The sequence below is a fragment of the Dermacentor albipictus genome, chromosome 6, assembly GCF_038994185.2.
Source record: "Dermacentor albipictus isolate Rhodes 1998 colony chromosome 6, USDA_Dalb.pri_finalv2, whole genome shotgun sequence".
Lineage (NCBI taxonomy): Eukaryota > Metazoa > Arthropoda > Arachnida > Ixodida > Ixodidae > Dermacentor > Dermacentor albipictus.
Window position 1 is genome coordinate 50,719,264 of NC_091826.1, and position 20,757 is coordinate 50,740,020.

The following is a 20,757-nucleotide window of genomic DNA, read 5'->3' on the forward strand; positions in this document are numbered from 1 at the left end:
AAACGAAAAGGTGAAAAACGTGGAAGAGCCACTAAAAAATCGTCAGCAAAATTAAGACTAATAAATAAAAGGAAGACAGACGCAAATATCTAAATGAAATCGTTGTAACATGCGGCCTACATGAAACCTTCCAGATAAGCAGTTTCCTTGTCACTAAGCACAACGGACGGCCTGCTGACGCATTTTCCCCCTCTTTCTTGATAAAATAAGCTTGCACAATCTCCCGCTCGAACCTGTCTTTTCTAAATTTCAAAAATTTAGTTTTGTCGAACTTAGGGTGGCAATTAGTGCAGTCTCTGCAATGCTGTGCAATTCTCTGCAAGGAAGCTCCCTTCATTCTTGCGCAGATCATGAGAATGTTGCATTGCACGCTTATTGAAACATCGACCTGTTTGTCCGATATAGTTGCGACCACAGCTTAGATGGGTTTGGTACACGACGCGTGTCCTGCATTCAGTGAACTTCTTCTGATGATGAATTGAACAAGCCGGGCCTTTCTCTCTGTTCATGACACAAAGCTTAGACACCTTGGAAGGCGCCGAGAAGACAACCTGAATATTATGCCTGCTCGCCACTTTTTTAATGTGGCGCGATACCTTATAAAGGCACGGAATTACCGCAACAGAACTGCGTGAAATTGTTTCCCTGATAAGAGGCGGGTGCTTGAGTTTTTGGAGCATCGTTTTGCAGACAGCTGAAATCAGACATGGCCGGAAGCCTGCCTCTTGTAGTCGTTGCACTCGATCGCTAAAGCTACTTGACACCAAATAGAAGCGAGACTTAGTTAAAGCAGTTTGCAGAGACTTGGTAGCAATTGCACTCTGTAGAATCTTGGAATGGGCGCTCGCAAACGGTAGCAGGCCTTTCAAAGAACGCGGATTGTACATCGAACAGATGTCTTCTTATTGAAACACTAGTCTGATGTGCAAAAACTGGAGTTGACCACTGTTCGGAACTTCCTTAGTAAACCTGAGACCGTGGCTGAAGTTCAAGACAGTCATGATTCTCTCAATGGTAGAATCTAATTCGTGCTGAGGGACATCCTTCAGCATGACCAAGGAATCATGAACATATCTGTAAATGGACACTGCATGAGGATCTCGAAGATTATTACTGATCTCAGCTCCTACAACAGAAAGATATCGCAAAGGACAGGAGCTACAGAAGAACCGATGCATATCTCTTTCTTCTTCACATAAAACTTTCCTTCAAACAACATGGCCCCCGCAGGGGCGTCTGCGCAAGCAGGCGTTTGGTGTGTTGCGACACCACGGACCCGAGCACACGAGGGTTGGCCCCTCCCGCGTGTAGCCGTGCGCGGCTTTGCCGTGTCCGGGGAAAAGGGGATCCTGGAGGTTGAGCCGATGCCGGGTGTTCGGACCTTTAAGGCCCCCCGGCGGAGGCAACACACCTCTTTGGCCTCTGCTTCACGTAGACGGCACCCCCGGACTGACCCACCCGGGGGAAATCGGTAGTTGCCTTTTCCTGTCCCCCTCTCCAATCTTCGTCTTTCTCTCTCACTTTGAATCTTTCCTGTCTTCTACTCACTTCAATTTTCTTCTCATTTTCCAGGCAGCAAGGGTTAACCGTGTGTATCTACCCAGCCTTGGGTACATATATTAGGTTATAGCGGCGTTGTATAGCTGACGTCTACAGGTATGTTCCTAACCTCGTAGCGTCCCCTTGTTGGGCTCGGTGGTGGGTGGCTACCATCGCCGCTGAATATTCTAAGAATACATGGCAAATGCATTCCCCTCACTTGCAGATCGCCCTCACAAAAGAGGGCGCACCGAAGCAATCTTCGATTTCACTTTGAAAACCAACGCAGAAACGTTCCCACGCTACCATGTGATCCACAGTGAAGGATCTCTGCCAATGAGAAAAGTATCCCCATTCCTAATAGCAAAATGCCTAATCGAAAAAATTGGAAAACAATACAAAGCTTCAAAGATGTCAAGTGGGGACCTCCTCCTTGAACTCAAAACCAAAGATCAAGTTGAAAAGCTCGCTGATCTCACCTGTGTCGGAGACATCAAAGTCACAATTTCAGCGCACCGTTCGCTTAACACAAGCAGAGGCGTAATATCAGAAGAAGATTTCCTAAACCTGAGCGATGAAGAACTCCTGGAAGGATTCCAAGAACAAAATGTAATCAAGGTTCAAAGAATAACTCTCCGAAGAAATGACGAACAAATCCCGACCAAACACGTTATACTTACCTTTGGCACCAGTATTGTACCTACTACACTTGATGCAGGCTATCTTAAGATCAACGTAAGACCATATATCCCGAACCCGAGGCGGTGTTTCAAGTGCCAGAGATTCGGACATGCATCGCAATCATGCAGAGGTAAATCGACATGTGCAAAGTGTAGTGCTAATGACCATCAATCGGAGAACTGCAACGCTGCTCCACACTGTACAAACTGCAAAGGAGAGCATCCAGCATATTCACGATCTTGTCCTTGCTGGAAGAAAGAGAAAGAAATAATTGCAATCACAGTGAAAGAGAAGATTTCCTTTTATGAAGCACGAAAAAAACTAGCACACCTACCTCTAACAACCTACGCCAGTGCGGTGCGGCAGGGGACAGCACCGCAGTGGTCTACGGAGTCTACAGGGACCGCAGTCAGTGGCCCAGTAGTAACTCCATCCGTCCCCTTGGTGGCAGCAGCCAGTGCTGCTCCATCATCATCATCATCACAGACGGGCCTGCAGACCCCGGTCCCACAGGGTCCCAGGCTAAATCGAACTCCCAGGCCTGAGACGCGCGTCTCAGCGCCCGGTTCTCGATCATCCAGCGCCTCGGAGAAGGTTATGGATGTCGACACCAAAACTCCGGCGTCATCGACGCCAAAACATCAGCGCTCTCTGGAGCGCACTAAGAAAGACAAGCTCACAATAACTACGCGAACAAAGGGACCGGTAACCTGAATGGTTACCGTTCTTCCAATAGTACATTCCCACTAACAAATGTCACCTACAGTTACTTAGCACATATGTCTAAATTACCATTCTCAATTCTGCCATTATGGCTTTTATCGTGCATTGGAATTGTAGAGGACTGATTCGCAATCTAGGTGACATAAAAGACATAACAAATAACTTTTCACCAGTCGCATTTTGCCTACAGGAAACAAACTTAGGCCCTAAACACACTCAATTCCTTAAAGGCTTCACCGTTGTCCGAAAGGACCGCGATTGTTCCCTCCGGTTGTCAGGTGGAGTGGCTATAGTCGTGCAGGGCGGCACTCCTACCCGAAATGTCTCATTAAATACATCCTTAGAGGCCGTAGCTGTCACCATTCTATCCTACAAAACAATCACCATTTGCTCACTATATATTCCACCCCACACACATTTTACTATCAAAGACTTAGAAAATCTAACAGATCAGTTACCGGAGCCATTTGTCATGGTAGGAGATTTTAACGCTCATTGTACTCTTTGGGGCAGTGTAAAAACTGACCAAAGAGGGCAACTCGTTGAAGATTTTATTCTGTCAAACGATATCTGTCTTTTAAATTCAGGTGCGCCAACTTACTTCTCACCGACTTCCTGCACATTTAGTTGTTTAGATTTAGCTCTTTGTTCGCCCTCTCTTTTTACCGATTTTAAATGGGAAGCTCTCGACACCTCATATGGTAGCGATCACTTACCCGCTCTCATCAAACTCCTACCATCACCACAAACATTAGTAACAAGACCACGCCGATGGAAAATGCAGCTCGCTGACTGGCAGGTTTTTATGGAAAACGCGAAAGTGGAAACTGTCTTTTCGCCAGGGCTTAGTATTGAAGAACTTAATCAAAAAATCACCGAGGTTATAATCTGTGCGGCAGAAAAGGCCATACCCCTGACATCGGGCATAGTGCACAAAAAGCTAAACCCCTGGTGGACGAAGGAGTGTACCGACGCTAAAAAAGAACAAAATAAGGCCTGGGGAATCCTACGGAGGTACCCCACCTATAGCAACCTGGTAAACTTTAAACGAGCCAAGGCCAAATCACGTTTCATTCGAAGACATGCTGAAAAATCATCATGGCAAAGATACATCTCCTCAATTAATAGTACGGTAACATCGAAACGAATGTGGGACCAGGTGAGGAAATTTAGAGGACAGTACTCATCTTACACAATACCGTTACTTACAAGTCCAGGCACACAAACAACAATACAAGAACAGGCAGATATACTTGGAGAACATTTTCGTGATGTATCCAGTTCAGGGAATTATACAAAGGAATTTTTACAATACAAACAGTCTGCTGAAAAACAGAAGCTGCCCACAACTGGTGCATCAAATGAACCATACAATTCCCCCCTCACACAACAAGAAATAAACAGAGTTCTTTCTGCAGGGAAAAACACAGCGCCAGGTCACGACCGCATTCACTACGCCATGCTGGCTCATCTGTCTCAGAGATCTCTAGAAGCTCTCCTTAAATTTTTTAACTTAATCTGGGAATCTGGCATAATGCCCGAGGAGTGGAAAAAAGCAATAGTAGTTCCGTTTCTAAAAGCCGGTAAATCTCCAACATCCGCAAGCAGCTACAGACCCATTGCCCTCACGAGCTGTTTGGCAAAATCATATGAAAGCATCATCAACATAAGACTTTCATTTATTTTAGAATCAAGAAACCTTATTGACCCCCATCAGTGTGGATATAAAAAGGGTTGTTCAACCACTGACCATCTTATCCGTCTAGAAAATGAAATTCGATATGCATTTTTACACAAACAACACTGTCTAACAGTTTTCTTCGATTTAGAAAAAGCCTACGATACCACATGGAGATATGGAATTTTAAAAGACCTGGCTGACCTCGGCATCCGGGGTAAAATGCTGAACTGCCTAGCTGATTTTATGAGTAACAGAACATTTCAGGTACGTCTGGGCTCAATACTATCTCATACTTTTAAACAGGAAAATGGTGTTCCACAAGGCTGTGTTCTCAGCACGACACTTTTTATAGTAAAAATGAATACAGTTAATAAGATCATACCGTCGTCTCTTATGCACTCCTTATACGTAGACGATCTCCAAGTGGCTTGCCGTGCCTCAAATTTGCTAACCTGTGAGAGGCAGCTCCAGATAACAATTAATAAACTTACCCAATGGGCTAACAAAAATGGTTTCCGTTTCTCCACACAGAAAACAGTTACTGTTTTGTTCTCTCAGAAACGAGGGCTACACAGCGATCCAGTCCTAAAATTGAACGACACCATACTGCCGGTGAAACAAGACCATAAGTTTTTAGGAGTAACCTTTGACACCAAACTTAACTTTCTAACTCACATAAAAGCACTGAAGATTAAAGCAAATAAAGCTCTAAATATCCTTAAAATTCTGTCTCATAAGCATTGGGGTTCCGACCGAACATGCCTTTTACGTGTTTACCGGTCTCTTGTGCGTAGCCTTTTAGACTACGGCTCCGTTGTTTACGGCTCAGCCAGACAGTCCTACATCCAAAGACTGGATCCGGTACATAACCTAGGACTGCGACTGGCATGTGGTGCCTACCGAACTTCACCTATACCAAGTTTATACGTCGAGTGTAATGAACCCTCCTTACAACAGCGCAGAGCATTCCTCACTTTTTCCTACGTACTCAGAATTCAGTCATCACCCCAACACATATGCCACAACATCCTCACACAATGCAACACACGCTTACACTACACAAATAAACCGAACACGATTAGGCCACTTGTCCTGCGGTATGAGCAATACTGTCGGGATTATGACATTCCCCACGAAGCCCTACAGGTTGCCAGAAAGCCACAGCGTTTGCCCCCATGGTGCGATTTTGAACCGTTATGTGACTGGACATTGACACATTTAAAGAAGAAAGACACCCCACGCGAACACATTACACAAGAATTCCGTGAACTTCAGGAGAAATATAAAAATAACGTGCAATATTACACTGATGGCTCCAAAACGAAAGAACATGTGGGTGTGGGGGTCATAACGGAAAATTGGGGAAAAAGTATTCGATTGCCACAACACGCCTCTGTTTTCACGGCCGAAGTTTTCGCCATATGGGTTGTAGTGAAAAAAATTATCGCTGATAAACACACAAATGCAGTCATATACACAGATTCTTTAAGCACACTGAAGGCACTACATCTGAAATCTGAGTGTGAACCCCTGATTGGAGACATTTTAAACATGGTGGCTTTTAATGAATACGGGAGGTCAATTCGTTTCTGCTGGGTCCCAAGCCATGTTGGGATACCGGGTAACGAAGCAGCTGATACATATGCATTGATGGCAGCACACGAAGACATTACAAACACAACACTCCCATACAAAGATAGCATCCGCGCAATTAGAAAAGCCTTAACGGTAAAATGGCAACGCGAATGGGACCGTTGTTCTGACAACAAGCTACATCTCACGAAACCCATAGTTGGGGAGTGGAAATCATGCTATCATCAGGAGCGGTTCATCGAAGTAGTTTTGTGCCGACTACGCATCGGGCACACACACATCACGCACAATTACCTACTTAGGAAAGAAGACACACCAACATGCGAGAAATGTCAACAGCCACTAACAGTTATGCACATATTACTCACATGTACGCAGATTGAAACACACAGACGAGCACTTTTGAAAAAATTATATGAACAACACATACCATTACACCCTGCTCTAATTTTGGGCGATGATCCACTAGTCCCATTTTGTGACGTCCGTAAATTTTTAGACGACACTGGATTTTTACATAAGATATAGATTATTAACAGAGCCTTTTCCTTCATTCACTGGATTTTAAAACACCTCGTGTTTGGCGCAGCATAGCCTCAGCCGCTTTTGCGCCACTAAACCCCATTTAATTAATTAATTAATCAAACAACATGGCGGTTTATTTCAGGTCGGACTACAATCGAAAATGAAATGGTCAGCGCTTACACCTGCAGCATTCCGGAAGCGGATTTCACCAGTTGATTGGGTCTTGTCCCTGACCGCCGCTAAGAGACTTTGGTGAGGAACCGAATAGAACAGATCTTCAATGTCAATGAAGAACGCGCTGTATTTATGATGTGGCAAGGTTTTTTTTTCAATAGCGCTCTTCTTTGCGCGTTTTGCCTGCGTAGCTATTCGTTCGTTGCCAAAGATCGTGCTCTCCGAATACATAAATAAAGCTTGTATATTGAGAGTAGGACACATATTAACGTCAAGTGCGACAACGTACTTCTCCTGCCTGCTATCTTGCACAACCTGCATCATCGCTCCAGCGTAACTTTCGGTGTTTGTCGATACATCTCGAAAATGCAGCGAAACTAGTATTACCTGAACAGGAATAAAAAAAATTATCATCAGCGTATGCTGTCTCATACAGGTAGAATAAGCGTCAAAGAAGATGACGTAAACATTCTTGAAAAGATAGCAAGGAGATGACAAAGAATAAATTTGACAGTTTACCTTGAAAAGCGAAGCACTGACTGCAATATCAACCTTTAGCGTGCGTTTATGCTGATAGACCGTTTTCACCGGATAATTCGGTCACTATAAACAAATGGGGCTTGCGACGCACCTAGGGAGCGTCGAAAGGCAGCCAGGTGTTGCCTCAAGGGTGCAGCTATTGGGGGCGGGGACTTACGGACTCGCCATCTGCCGGAAGCGCCTCCCTTGTGTAGTGTGAGGGATCACGTGGTGCGCTCCTCATAGGTTTCGCTTACGGCGCTCAATAAAAACACCACGCAGCAGCTCTCCTGGACATTTATGTAAGTACTCTCAAGAAGTGGAAAGTTTTTGACTGTCGCTATAGTAATCTAGGGCAAACTGAAAGCACATAGTCGTTTGCAAACGCTATATCTTTACCGAATACGTGCAGTGAAGGCCACTGCGCGCGATCGCCGCAATGGAGTCTCTCGAACAAACTTCTTGCGTGAAAGATATGCAGCCGCTCATATGTTCTCATAGTGGGCTGTCTGTATAACCAAATTGAACATGACAGAATGAAGCCTGAATGCAGCGATCATACGGGTTCGCCGCGACTGAATGCGCGTCTGCATGCATGTCCGCGCACAATGTTACGCTTTCGCTGGAAGCGCGTTTTCGCACCGTGCCGTGAGCTTTAGGCGGCAGCATATGAGCATCTGATAGTACACAAGCAACCATTGTTGCTTGGACGCTGTCAGAACTGTGCAAAAATGATTTCGTTATATAGACTTCGACGCCTATATCTACGGCGCCTGTGATGTGCCGTCGCGACTATTAAATATGTTTTGTGTTCTAAATTCTTGGACATTTCAATATTATTTATAAAGTTGCGTCGCACTTTGTGTTCATCGATCTTCTCAACGTGTGATTTTCCACTGCTTCTTTTTCGTAATCCAGTGCATTATTTTATAACTAAGAAATTTATAAAATTTTCAAGAGCTCAAACGCTTTTACGGCCGTCATGCGTAATGCTTTTCAAGGTCTTAGGAGAACTGTACGTGGCGCCGACTTCGCATTCGGTGGAAATAGGGGTCATGCTGACGGTAAGCTTTCCGCTTCTCGCTTCAGTGTGAGCCTTGCAAGTAGTCACCGAATACTCGTTTCATCAAAGGACTGATTTATTATTTATTGGATTTTACTACATACAAACTTGAAGAATCCTATGGCAACGCACGTGGCAAGCATTTACCAATCTTTTTCCCTAACACTATTCTTTACTGCAAGCTTAACACTGCCTTGACTAACAAAGACCATTGCAGCGCGAATGTTATTGCTCCCGTCGTGTGTCTGGAATGACCCTATTTCGCAGGTGCATGAAAACGGCGATCACTGGCTGCGAATGCTCACAAGCTGCCTGGAGAACAGCCCTGGTTTACGAGGTCAGTGGTCGCGCCACTCGATGCTATAGCGAAATCTATCCAGTTGCGATGAACGAAACCAAACATCTGTCACCCTGCATCCGCCCTCGTACAGTGCGCGAGTCGAGTTACACATTTCAACTGAATCTACTAAGTTTTTCACATTCCGGATGGTCTGGTTTAATGTCTACGGGAAACCACTATGTTGCTTTGCCCCTGAAAACCATTTCCACACTGCACATTTCAGAAAAGCCATCGGAGACGCTCGCGGAACGAAATGAGGGAATCCAACCTAGGCCACGATTGCAGTCGTGGCTTCCTCGACGTTTCTTTACGATAAAGACCAGTCCTTATCACAACTTCTAGGGGGGGCGTTATTTTTCGCTCGATTTAGATGAGGCTTCTTATTGGAGGTTGTCTGTTCCATTTCGTTTGCTGCCACGAGCGTGCCATCCCGTTATTCTTCATTGTTTTTTAATGCGCATTTTTCATTTGCCTTTTATGACTCTAGGGAACTTCATGGGAATAGAGCGAGGTAAAATAATCCATCCGGGGATTCTTTGCTCGGGAACGTACAAGTGGGAAGTTTTGGTTAAGGTAATTATTCATATAGCAAAATTATGGATACACAACGGCACACGTGTTCTTAGGTAATCCGTGCTTCATCCACTTGTTGTTTCAAAAATGCAAGTGTTTTACTCCCGTAGGGACGTCTGGGGGGGGCAGGTGTTTCGTGTGTTCCGACACCACTGACCGAATCACTTGGGAGTCGGACTCTCTCACGTGTAGCCGGGCATGGCTGAACCGTGTACGGAGAAAAGGGAATCCTGAGGGTTCAGTTGAAGCCGGGTGTTTGCACCTTTGCGGCCCCGCGGCGGAGGCAGCACACCTCTTGGCCTGTGCTTCACGTAGACGGTACCTCCAGATTGACCCACCTGGAGGAAATCAGCAGTTGCGTTTTCCTGTACCCTCTTTCGAACCCTTTTCTTCCTCTGCTACTTTTACAGGCATCCTGTTTTCTGTTCACTCTCCTGACTTCCAAATTTACAGCTGGCATGGGTTAACCTTGTGTGAATATCCAGTATTGGATTCATATACTCCTATATTAGGTTAGAGCGGTGGTAAATATCTGGCGTCGACAGGCATTATTACAGCCTTGTGTGTTCCTTTGTTTATATGGCAAGCAGGTTTATATGGCAAACAATTACCCCTGCCCCAATTGCATATCGCCCCCTCAAAAGAGGGCGCACCGAAGCAGCTTTCCAGTTCTTTTTGAAATAAGACACGTTTCCAAATAGCATGTCCTTCACATAAAAGGCAACAAACGTGTATGAAAACTGTTACCTTTCCTAGGGGATAAATGCCTAGCAAACGCAAATGGACTTTGCTGCAAAGCCTCAAAGATGGCAAGCGGAGACCTCCTCCTTGAACTGACAAAGAAAAAAAAGCAAATTTATCGCGTAAATCGCCAGTATCGGTGATATTAACGTGACAACCTCTGCACATGTCTTGTTAAAAAAAAAAAGCAGGGGAATAATAGTGACGAAGAGCTTTTTCGAAGAACTCCAAGAGGAAAACGTAATTAGGGTAAAACGAAATGACGAACAGATCCATACGTAACACGTGATACTCATATTTGGTACCTGTATTGTGTCCATATAACTTTATGCAGGATATCTGAACATGAATGTCAGACCCCACATGCCGAACCCGAAGCGATGCGTGAAGTCCCAGGGGCTCTAGCATACATCACAATCATGCAGAGAGAATTAAACATGCGCGAAGTGTAGTGCCGACGGCCCCCCTTCTGACAATTGCAATGCTCCTGCACAATGTCTCAATTGCAAGTGAGATCATCCAGCTTACCCACGGAGCTGCCCTTTCTGGAATAGAGAAAAATAAGTAGTTGCAATCACCGCAGAGAAAGAAACTTTATTCTATGAAGCGAGGAAAAGGTTAGGGCACTCATCTCAAATAACCTATGCAAGTGCACCGCGGCAGGTGGCAGCACCACAATGGCATCTGGCTCCATAACGGTTCTCAGAGTGTGTGACTGTGGTTGGACCACCAGCCCCCACGACGGGTGCAGCCACCACTGCACCACCACACAAAAAGGGCCTGTCAATATCCGGGCTGTTCGCCTCCAACGCCGCGTCTCACGAGGTCATGCCTTCAAGGTGAAATCACCGCTCACAAGGGCGGATGTACAGCGCCCCGCTAGAGGCGATGGACGTGAGTTCCAGTCAAACGGCGGCATCAAAGCTCAAGCAGAGTCGAGAATCGTTCGACCGTTCCAAAACAGAAAGACCTCGCACCTCGCACGACGGCGCCCGAGAAGGGCTCCAAGTTAACGCACCGGTTTTATACGCACAGCACAAACCTGTTGTACAATATGGACACTCACATAGTGATGTTGAATGTTAGGGGACTTCTACATAATCTACATTAAGCTGAAGAATTCGATACACTAAGTCTTAAAGAGCTGTGCGTTGAGGAAGCATACCTAAAACCTCGACGACATTAGAGAACTACTACACAAACACATAGTTTCAAAGTCTTTAACTGAAGCTCTTGGTCAAGGTTACAAGGCAACAAAGATGGCGAGTGGAGATCTCCTCTTGGAGCTCCAGAATCTGAAACAATTTGAAAAGCTACCCAGTCTCGTGTCATTTGGGGACGTTCAAGTGACAGTGACTCCGCACCGCCCTATGAACACAACCCGTAGCGTTGTCTCAGACGATGATTTGCTTCAGCTGACAGACGCAGAGCTCTTGGAGGGCTTTAGTGAGCAAAATGTTGTCAATGTGAAAAGAATAAAGATGAGGCGCGACGGTAAAGAGATTGCGACCAAACACATAATACTCACCTTCAATTCAAGTGTCCTGCCCGAGTCAATCGAGGCCGGGTACATCAAGCTCCATGTCAGGCCGTACGTGCCAAACCCACTCCGTTGTTTCAAATGCCAGCGCTTCGGCCACAGCTCTCAGAGCTGCCGCGGCCGCCAAACTTGTGGTAAATGCAGTGCCAAAGAACACACCACTGAAACTTGTGAGAACGCTCTCCACTGTGTAAACTGTGGTGGAGAGCACGCCGCGTACTCGCGGTCGTACCCATCCTGGAAGAAAGGAAAAGAAACAGTAAGGACCAAAGTCAAAAAAATATCTCATTCAAGGAGGCACGCAGGCGGGTAGCATACCTGCCAAAGAAAAGCTTTACCGAAGTGGCGCGTCAGGGGGCAGCGTCACAATGGCCTCCAGCGGCTGTCCGACCCACAAGCCGTGAGTCGGCAGTCACGGCCCCTGCCTCCGCGGCGGTTGCAGCTAGCGCTGCTCCGTCAACCGAGGAGAAGGGACCATCGACCCCGAAGGTGGGCGCAGCCGAGGCTGCCTCAACCTCCCAGGTTCCTTCCAGCGCTGGCAACGGCCGGCGCAGCCAAATCCCCCAGGGAGCCCCATCGACCTCCGGGCTGGTGGGCGCAGGGGTCTTGCCATCCAAGGCGGGACCCTCCCTGACAACATCTCGCTCACAAGAGCATGTGTCCTGTGCCTCACAAGAGGCAATGGACACTACACCTGTCCTCACGGCGCGCCAAGCGCCTAAGGAGCGGCGAGGCTCCCTCAAACGCTCCAGAAAGGGCAGAACCCCCGTTACAGTGCCTCGAAAGAGCTCTGTGACTTAAGGCATCACCTCCGTTTCCGTAAACACAGCACCAATTTTTTCTTTGAATATGGATACACAAATCATTCAATGGAACATCAGAGGTCTCTTTATAAATCTTGATTATCTACAAGAACTCATCCACCAACACAATCCAAAAGTGCTGTGTTTACAGGAAACACACTTAAAACCAAAACACAGAAATTTTTTTCGACAGCACATTACTTTTCGCAAAGATCGCGATGATGCTATCGCATCATCGGGTGGTGTTGCCATTGTAATTCAAAAATGCATGGCGTGTCAACGTTTGCAGCTACGAACGGCCCTCGAAGCAGTGGTGGTTCGAGTTGTCCTGCTAAACAAACTCATCACTATTTGTTCATTTACATACCCCCACATTACACACCAAACAAACCTGCATTTCAGTCCTTCATGGATGAATTGCCAGAACTTTATGTTGTTCTTGGTGATTTCAATGCACACAACACCTTGTGGGGAGACTCTCGTATCGATGCGCGAGGTCGTCTCGTTGAACAGTTCATTTTTTTCTTCTGGAGTGTGGCTTCTAAATAAGAAAGAACCCACATATTACTCTCTTGCAAACAGAACCTTTTCGTCAATAGATCTTAGTATAGTTTCCGCGTCTATACTGCCCGAACTCGAATGGGAAGTTACGAGCAATCCTTACGGGAGCGATCACTTCCCCGTACTGCTAAGAACATCCAAAGAAAATGAATTTCCTCCACAAGCTCCTAGGTGGAAAATAGATACAGCCGACTGGGAGAAATTTTGAACTCTCACTAGCATCTCATGGGCTGATATGTCTTTTTAGAAACTCATGCTGCTGTGGAGTATTTTACAGCGTTCATAATAGATGCCGCATCTAGAGGCATTTCTGAAGGAAGTGGCTTGGTATGCGGACAGCGCGTCCCGTGGTGGAACGATGAATGTAGAATCGCACGTAGAAATCAGAACAAAGCGTGGGGGTTGCTACGCGCTTCGCCCACTGCAGAGAATCCTGTCAACATTAAAAAAGTAAAGTCACAAGGCAGGAGAACCCGCAGGCAGGCCAGAAGAGAAAGTTGACAGAACTTTTTATTGAGTATTAACTCGTTTACAGATGAGGCCAAAGTCTGGAACAGGGTAAATAGAATTAAAGGTCGACCAGCGTATTCACTCCCTCTAGTAAATACACAGGGCGACACACTGCAAGATCAGGGAGACTCACTTAGGGAGCACTTTCAGAGCGTGCCGAGTTCCACCAATTATTCAATACCCTTTCGCAAATAAAAACAAATAGAAGAATGCAAGCTACTCATAAGAAAGTGTCAGCAGAATGAACCGTTCAACCGTCCTTTTAGTATTGGAGAGTTGAGAGCTGCCTTGAGCGCATGCAAGAGCTCTGCACCGGGATCCGATAGAATCACGTATGAAATCCTCAAAAACTTACACAATGACACGCAGGTAACACTACTTACTCTTTTCAACACCATCTGGGACGCAGGGTACCTTCCAACGGCAGGGAAAGAAGCCACTGTGGTCCCTGTTTTGAAACAAGGGAAAGACCCTTCTTCAGTGGCAAGTTACCGCCCGATGGCCCTCACAAGTTGCATGTGTAAGGTATTTGAAAAAATGATAAATCGGCGACTCATCTATTTCCTTTAACAAACAAAATGCTTGATCCCTATCAGTGTGGCTTCCGAGAAGGGTGCTGCACAACCGACCATCTGGTACGTATTGAAGGACATATTCGTGACGCGTTTGTACACAAACAGCTCTTCTTATCGATATTCCTCTATATGGAGAAGGCGTACGATACGACCTGGTGCTACGGAATCTTGTGAGATTTGTCAGAAATGCGCATTCATGGTAATATGCTAAACGTAATAAAAAGCTGCTTGTCCAATCGTACCTTCCGGGTGAAAGTAGGCAATGTGCTGTCACGTCCTTTTACACAAGAAACCGGTGTACCCCATGGTGGCGTGCTCAGTTGCACACTCTTTATTGTTATGATGACAATACTTCGTGCTTCCTTACCACCGGCCATTTTGTATTCCGTCTAAGAGGACGACATTCAGATAGGTCTCAAATCCTGTAACCTCGCAGTGTGCGAGAGACAGGTACAGCATGGTTTGAACAAGGTGTCAGGGTGGCAAGAGAAAAATCGATTTAAGATCAATCCTCATAAGAGTTCTTGTGTTTTGTTTACAAGGAAGAGAGGCCTCGTTCCGGAACCCTGCTTAGAAATGTGTGGACAATAGATACCTGTAAACAAAGAACACAAATTTCTAGGTGTCATGCTTGACAACAGACTCACTTTCGTCCTCCACATTAAACATTTTAAAGAAAAGTGTCTAAAAACCATGAACATAATCAAACTTCTATCCCAGACTACGTGGGGTAGTGACAGGAAGTGCCGAATGAATCTCTATAAAAGCCTCATTTGATCACGACTAGACTATGGCGCCGTGATTTATCACTCTGCCACCCCGACCGCACTAAAGATGCTAGACCCATTCCACCATCTAGGAATCGGACTGGCCACTGGCGCTTTCAGATCGAGTCCCATACAAAGTTTATATGTAGAATGAAATGAGTGGTCATTTCATCTGCAAAGAACATACATCAGCCGTACATATTTCCTGAAAGTCCACTCAAACCCCCAACATCCCTGTTTTAATACCATTAATGACATGACATATGCTACACTCTTTCGCAATCGTCCCTCCGTAAGACAGCCTTTCTCGCTGCGTGTGAGGGAGCTTAGTGAAGAAATGCATGTTCCACTCCTCGAGCTTCGCCTAATGCATCCAGTCAAGCTGCTACCTCCTTGGGAGTGGCAGCTCATACAACGTGATATATCTTTCGTGGAAGTCACAAAGCATGCTCCAGAGATTGAAATGAACATGCATTTCCGGGAACTCCAGCACAAATACTCCTGCACGGAGTTCTACACAGACGCATCAAAGTCACACTACGGGGTGTCCTATGCAGCCGTCGGTCCATCCTTCTCGGAATCCGGCGTACTGCATCCGGAAACTAGTATCTTTACGGCTGAGGCTTACGCACTGCTGTGGCCGTAAAGCATATAAATAAATCACAACTCCAGAAATCAGTTATATATAGGGACTCCCTCGGTGTTGTGAAGACCTTGATGTCTTTCTGTAATCACAAAAATCCAGTATTTAATGAACTCTACTCCGCACTGTGCAAAGCATATATATCTAACCAACATGTGATCATATGCTGGGTGCCTGGACATAGGGGCATCGAGGGAAACGTTCTAGCCGACCAGATGGCCACATCAATGTCATTGCATGCAGTTAATTCTACTGCTTCGGTCCCTGTCACAGACCTGGGGTGCTATGCAGGATGCGTCGAGTTTGGCGAAACTCGGGATCTTCACGAGCTCTGGCGACACCCCAAGATGAAAGCACGAATGGTACCGAGACACAGTTTATCTTTCGACAAGCCTCCAGTTTCATTGGTTTATCTAGATTCACTCTGGCTGGCTATCATTCCTTGGGCGTTGCCTTCTGGGCGGTCGACAAACTGGGGCTCACGTGATCATACCGTCGGTGCATGGTCGTGCCTTCTTTCACTTGTTTGTCGTTCCACCGAGTGCATTACATGCAGAAGCAAGTTGTAAAACAAATGCATTTAGTACAATATTATTAGTTACTTTAACGTGGTTTAGAAGCATTTTGAAGCTTACGAGATGTGCACTGAATGCGCCTTAGACTAATTTGTAATTTAGTACGCTTCGCATTATACCACGAGGGAGCGCTGTAGTGGCGTCATCACATCCATTCACCGGGCAAGCATGGCGGCTAAGCATCAGAGAGGCCCAGTGTAAACAAACCCGTACAACGAGCTTGCAGTGCGCGACGTAGTGATCAGGCCACTATTTCTTGGATAGTTCTGTTCCTCCGTGGGCAATCTTCCCGTGCACCCGGTAAGACTGCCAATAGCTTCGGCGATTTTACAGATCGCAACGCGCACCTACTGTTCACGGCGAAGTGCTGAAGAAACAACTTGTCCGGTGCTGCTTCTGCGAGTGCGCTGAGTTCCTCCACTCTGCGTGACTGCGAGCGTCACGAACATTACATAGTGTGGGCAAAAGGTAGACATCCTATATAGCTACGATGCGACGAGGTGGTACCGACGATGGATCTCGCTACCAACACAGCGAAGGAGACTTCGACAAACTGCAGATAAGTATATTTCTACTGTTTCATATTTAGCATAATAAGAGTGCACGGATTAAGTCACTTTCGTAGTAGCGAACTGAATGTCCAGCAGTTTATAGAAGGCAGTGAGAACCAATGAGTGTTCGTGCTTTTACGTGCAAGTGGGCCCGCGAAAATATGGAATAGATGAAAGTAACCTTCACCAACTTGGTGAGGCAACAGAAATTCATGAGTGACATTAAGCTAGAAAATTTATGGAAGAGTATCTTTATCCAAGTGAAATATCAATAGCAAGTACTGATATAAAGCAGGAAACTTATACAAAAATTTCATGGGTTGAACAGCACATGGAAGGCATTACCGAATCGTGATCGCCACGTTACCGCTATCCTTGAAAAAAGTCTAGAATCATTGCATTCCACCGGTTATGCAATATGGGACATAAACCTGGAGGTTAACAAAGAAACTTGAGATGTTAAGGAGTGTGTAGAAAGCGAAGTAACAAAAATTGTTGCAGATAGCATTAAGGCAGGAAGACAGTGGCGTAGTAAACCGTGGCAACTGATATGCTAGTTGAGATTAAAAAAGAAAGGAATCGGCAGGCAGGCCATGCACGTATTCGATCACTTGTTGCCAATTCATATCAGGTGATTACATAAGCATTACAGAATGAATGTCGAGGAGAGAGAACTACAGCCAAGGATGGTAGAAAATTGCGTAATGAGACAAGAATATCATGTTTGTAGGCATAGGATGCAATCAGCTCGTATAAGACGGGATTGTAGGGTGAGGCATTTGTTTTGCAGCGAACAAGAATAGGTTTGTAGTGCTGACAGTAGAGACTCGTGAAGGTGCAGGGCCACCTCAGCTGCTGGCACACTAATCAACATGACAATTGGCTCTGAAAAAGAAAACCCCAGTTTTGAAAAATAAAGCAATGTTGTCCCAACGCATTGTTTTACTAAGCATACTACACTAGAGGCTTCCACATTTGAGGGCACTTAGTACTAATAGTGCAACGAGCATTTTTCTTTGTAAATAATGGTTTGTATGTGGCTGATTCATTCCAATACACTTTTTTGCAGCAAAACATTCTGCTGCTGGAGCCACTCAACCGCCTGGTGGCAGTAGGCGAGCGCCAGGCACGTGCTCTTGAGAGTGTGGCAAAGGTCCAGAGGGCTGCTCCGCAACAGTAGTATCGGCGCCCTCACTGCTGTCCTGTCGAGCCCACAGAAGGCACCTTATAAAGGAGCTCTCAGTTTAATATTTTGTTTATTATTCAAGAACATGAATAAAATTATTGCAGTAAACATTGTGCTGTGCATATTAGGAGACTTATAACATGCACTTTGTGTCCCTTCAAAATAGGCAAAAACGTAAGACAACCTGTGCCACTCTTGGACCATGTAAATAAAAAATACACTAATGCAGCATACACGTCATCATGCTGTTTGTTCTTTCTATGTGCAAGAATACAGTGCGTGTTCATTAGCCACAAGATGAACGGTGTGTGTAATTCACAGTGAAGAAAGGAAACAGCAGGAGCTTAATAATGCTATCACCTATAGACTGTGCATATGACTGCAACACTCCCCGATTCAAATGTGCCATTACATGCATGTTTGATACCACATATTCTTTAACATTGTCTTATAATTGCATGTACCATATTTCACACATCTTAAGCCCTTGCATAGCACACTTCTGATGTATCCATTTCATAGGCCAAATAATTGTACACTTTGTCCTTTTGTGTTGTATGAAAAGCAGCATCCTTTACAGTCGGATAAAACTTCAGAAGACAGGAGAGGCCCCACCCAGATGACCAAAGCGCAGCAGCCGATTGCCTACACGTCTAAAGAAATAGTCCCTCTCCAATGAGCAATATTAGTCTGTCTGGCGGCACGATATCAGTCTCGAGTGCGTGCCCATTGGTGCAGGCTTGTGTTCACCTGCCTTAAAGTGCAGATTCCGCAGCCTCCTAAAGTTGTATCCGACTATAGAAACACGTAATGCCTTGCACCAGTTGCATAGACTTCTGCAATTTGATAGCACACAATGATCAGGAGCAGAAATCTATAAAGGCATCCAAGCAAAGCTGGCTGACCACACTTCCATTATGAGGGGCTGAAAAAGGTCTCGCCAAATATTCCCATGACGTCCTTGAAAAAGAGGTGGTGTTTGGCACTTCTTTAGAATCAAAAACAGATTACCCTGAATGTTGTGTAGCACGTCAAAACAAACTGAGCTTGGTTATTTGCACAGCCTGTAATGGGAGGTCGAGCTTCACATAGGAAACAAACTGCTCTGTCCAGTACAATTTTGAGGCCGGTATGGCACCTATTATGGCACCGGTATGGCACCTATTATGTCAACAGTGTCTATATACAAATTACACTTTTCACAGGCCATTGATTTCACCATTATTTTTGTGTGATGGTTCTTTCAATCAGCGCTTGTATTACATGAGCAGTTGGATTTGAAAGCAAAGCTTTGTTTGCAAACCTTCCGACTTCCATAAGTGTGTGGCAAGGCACTGGCATGTTGTCGAATAGCTCACACTTCCTCGGTCCTGCACCAAAGAAGCCCAATGCTCTATTTTAAGTTGGATCGCACAACAATTCAACGGCACACAAAGAAGTGTAACAGACACAGCAAAGCATTCTGCTGTGTATATTTCTCTTTGTGTCCCGTCGAATTGTTGTGCAATTAAACTTCAAGCTTCTATACCAATACACCGTCTTCAACCTCACCAATGCTCTAGTTATTAGGCCACAATGGTGCACATCTTTGAAATTTCCCAACACAAATTAGTTCTCCGAAAAATCACAAATGTTAAATTTTGCAGCACAGCTGTATGTATGAACGTGCCATATTCTTTACCACTAAACTCACAGGAATCAAAGAGGCAAGCATTAACCAGCCTTGCTTCTGCTGTTACCATTATCATCATGACACCAATGGAAAGTGCCACGTTTCAGTAAAGGGAGTGCTGGAGGGAAAGGTATGACAGCGAGGGCTTACAATAAAAATAACAGTTACGAGACATGTTCAATGCCAATATATGCTGCATGTCGCTCAGCCTACTTTGGCAATGCGGCAAGTGTTTACTCGTTTGGGCATATCACGTTTTGTGTAATCGTTGCTCTAAACCTGTACAAATGGTCTATTTGCTCTGCAAGTTTTATTTTTATCATGGTAGGTTAAAGACCCACTTTTCATTGGCATCTGCACCACATTTCTTCCGATATGTAATAATGCCTTGGTGGTTCATGACATCTTCACGTACAGAGAGTTCTGCAGAGTATCGGATGTGCATTGTTCTAATGCTTAAGAATTAGAGCCCCATTATGAGACGAAAATATACAATTTATCCATGCAGAATAACGCCGCCCCCCCCCCCAAAAAAAAAATAGAAGATGCACTGAACCTCTGGCACATGCATCGACAGTGAACAGAGCAAACAATCTGAAGTATTTTCTTCATGCAAGCCAACACACTAAGTTTCTCAATGCATTTTCCTTTCGCCACAAATGCATAGGCACAACCGGCTTGGCGGAACATCCACATCTCGCGCTGCAACAAATTGTGCAATGCCTCGCTGTTTCATAGTGCGGCCGATAGATTACGCATGACCAAAATTCAGCATTGTGCATACTTAGTAACTTCACCAATGAAGAGCCCCAAGTTGTTTATGAGATTAGGATTCATAGGTTACTTCACACAATTAGTGATATCCATTTATCTATTTATACTTAACCCCTTTCCCAAGAAAGTGAGCCATTTGGAAGGCACCCTGACAGATAAGTAGAACAATCGACAAAAAGTGATCAACCAGCGAAAAAGTCTGTTAATCACAGTAACGCTGACATTGAAGGCGCCTTAATTCCTACGTACGTTCCGTCGACACACCCGACTACGTTCGTAATGTTCCCACGAAGTGGGAAGCATTCTTTTATATATGCCCGCTCCGCCGCAGTATTCTGGAAAGCTAGCCACCGCTTACGCACTGCCGCATCGATAAGCGCGTCATACACATCTCTGACACAAGGCTAACAGTAGTTTGATGGCGTCAGATGTAACGCTCGGCGTCGAC